Genomic DNA, 2,625 nt, shown 5'->3' on the forward strand with positions numbered 1-2,625 from the left:
AAGATCTTAACCAAAAACTATCATTCTATTTTTTTCTTTCCAAGTTCATATTTCTCTTATTCTTTCTTTTATTGCATTTTTCTTTTGGTATGTCAGATCCTTAATGGAACAAGGTGGAATATAGTATAATAAAGGAACATATAAATAAAGGTGTATGTAATAAGTTGTTCCAAGAAGAGCTTATGAAGTGGTAAGGATTTTATTAAGATGAGATTTTTATTAAGCCTTCCTCTATATTACTGAGCAGGCTTTCCCAGGAGTTCAGATAAAACACTATTTATTGTGGCCTAGAATGTTCTAGATGATCCGATCCTGCCTACCTCTCCAGCCTCATATACCATCTACCTTCTGGATAGCCAAATAAACTATTTCATATTCTTTGAAAATCCCAAACTTTTACCTGTACTTATGGGACTTGGTTCCCCTAGAACTTTGCATGAAATATTTTCTGACTTTGAAAGATCACCCCTTAACAAAGGCATTCTCTAACCATCTCATGTAAATTACCCCCTATTCTATGCTAACATTTTCTATACTCATATATTCATGTTTTATTGAGGGACAGTTGACATACAACATTATGTTAGTTTCAGCTATACAATGTATGTATGTATGTATGTGTGTATATATATATATACATTGCAAAATCATCACAATAAGTCTAATTAACATCACCACACATAATGACAAATTTTTTCTCCCTTATTCTTTGTTATACTATTATGACTAACTAGAATTATAGATTTATGTGTTTACCTGATTTATTATTGGTATCCCTCACTAGAATGTAAATTTCACAAAGGCAGGAACATTATCTTCTACACTGATGTAATTCAAGGCACATCACAGAGGTAAATAAGTGTTTATGATATGAATAAATGAAATGTATTGGTCCCAGACATGAACTGAGCAATTTATTTTTGACCATAGTGCTGTCACACCTGCTATCCAAAGAAAAGTGAGAGGACGAAGGAAAGGGTGACTGGGAATGGAAAAAGAAGTGGGAAGTTTGGGGAGGAGTTATTCCTGACATGATTGAAATGTGGGGCAGGGGGTGTTGTTCATGGGAAGCAGTACATGAATCCAGTAAACTATATTATTCAAACAAACTTTCAGGTAAATATTTTAATTATAGTAATTTAAGACACTTGTATTCTGAAGAAATGCTTTTTCATTGGTTTTGTTTTTTTATTTCCTTAGAAATTTTCCTCTTAAATGTATAAGATAAAATGCTGGCTGAATTAAGGAGAAGAGGGTATTTCATTTCTATAACTTGATCCTAATAGGATAGTGAGTGGAATTTGTAGGACACTAGAGGGCAGATACGGAGGTGAGTGGCAGTGAGAACAAGATGCCCTCAGGATTCTGGAGGCAGAGAGAGAGAAATTAAAACATAGTAAAAGGATATTCAGCAGCCACGAGGACCAACTACTTCCCACTTGTGGTTTCTTCTCACACAGTTGGTGGGAACAAGTCACCCTCCATAGCAGAGAGTAGCCTCTGCCCGTGACTAGAAATCTGTGAAATTGAGAATCACCTTGGCAAACTGAACCAACTTGAGATCACATGCCATAGGCTGCTAACACCTGCACTGGGATAGCTAATAGATGCACCCTCTGTGTTTTTCTAAGAAAACATTCATATGTCATTGGCATGAGTAATGTATGTTGCCCTGAAAACACCAGATGCAGAGAATGAGTTTTTATTTTATCAGGCCCATCTTAAGACTCAGTTATTGCTGATGTTTATGTGATATTTCCTTTAAAAATTAAACATTAATATAGGAAATTCTCAACTAATAATTGGAATGTACAGGCAAAACTTTTCTCAGAACTCGGTTCTTTGAAATTTGACATAAGTTTCCCATTTAAACCCTATTAGGTGATGTAAATGCCCAAGTTGGCACATAAGACTCTAGGTGATACATAATACACCTGCACATATTGAACTACATTCTAGCCAACACCCATTCCTGATAAAAGGTCTTAGCAAACTGGTGACAGACAGAAACCTCTTTGATCTGTGAAGAGCTTTCAATTAGCAATAATCACACCTCAGACGAACCTCACTGGCTATGATACTGCCACTGTGCAAAGCTCAAAACATCTTTGATCTGTAAAGAATGTTTTCGAACACCTACATCTAGCATCATACTTAATGGTGAAAGTGAATCTTTCTCCCTAAAATCAGAAACAAGACAAGAATTCTGCTCTTACCACTTCTATTCAACATCGTATTGGAAATGTTAGTGCAAACAGGCAAAGCAAAGAAGTAACAGGCATCCTAATTGAAAAAAAGAAGGAATACTTCTTTAATTAGACATGACATGATCATCTATGTAGAAAATCCAATGGAATCAACAAAAAAGCCTACTATAACTAGTAAGCAAGTCTTTCAAGATTTCAAGATACAAGAACTATATATAAAAATCAATTGTATGGGGCGCCTGGGTGGCTCAGTCAGTTAAGCGTCTGCCTTTGGCTCAGGTCATGATCTCAGGATCCTGGGATCAAGACTCTGAGTCTGACTCTCTGCTCAGCAGGGAGCCTGCTTTTCCCCCTCCCTCTGCCTGCTTCTCTGCCTGCTTCTGCGCGCACTTGCTCTCTCTGTCAAATAAATAAACAA

The 2,625-nt window shown here is 36.4% G+C and overlaps 1 pseudogene; it reads right to left on the reverse strand.

The window, feature by feature from the left end:
* Window positions 1–1,971: 1,971 nt before the first annotated feature.
* Window positions 1,972–2,098, reverse strand: LOC115940023 (U4 spliceosomal RNA; annotated as a pseudogene).
* Window positions 2,099–2,625: the final 527 nt, after the last annotated feature.

Source organism: Leptonychotes weddellii, unplaced genomic scaffold (genome assembly GCF_054177405.1).
Source record: "Leptonychotes weddellii isolate Sample4059 unplaced genomic scaffold, ASM5417740v2 HiC_scaffold_11492, whole genome shotgun sequence".
Lineage (NCBI taxonomy): Eukaryota > Metazoa > Chordata > Mammalia > Carnivora > Phocidae > Leptonychotes > Leptonychotes weddellii.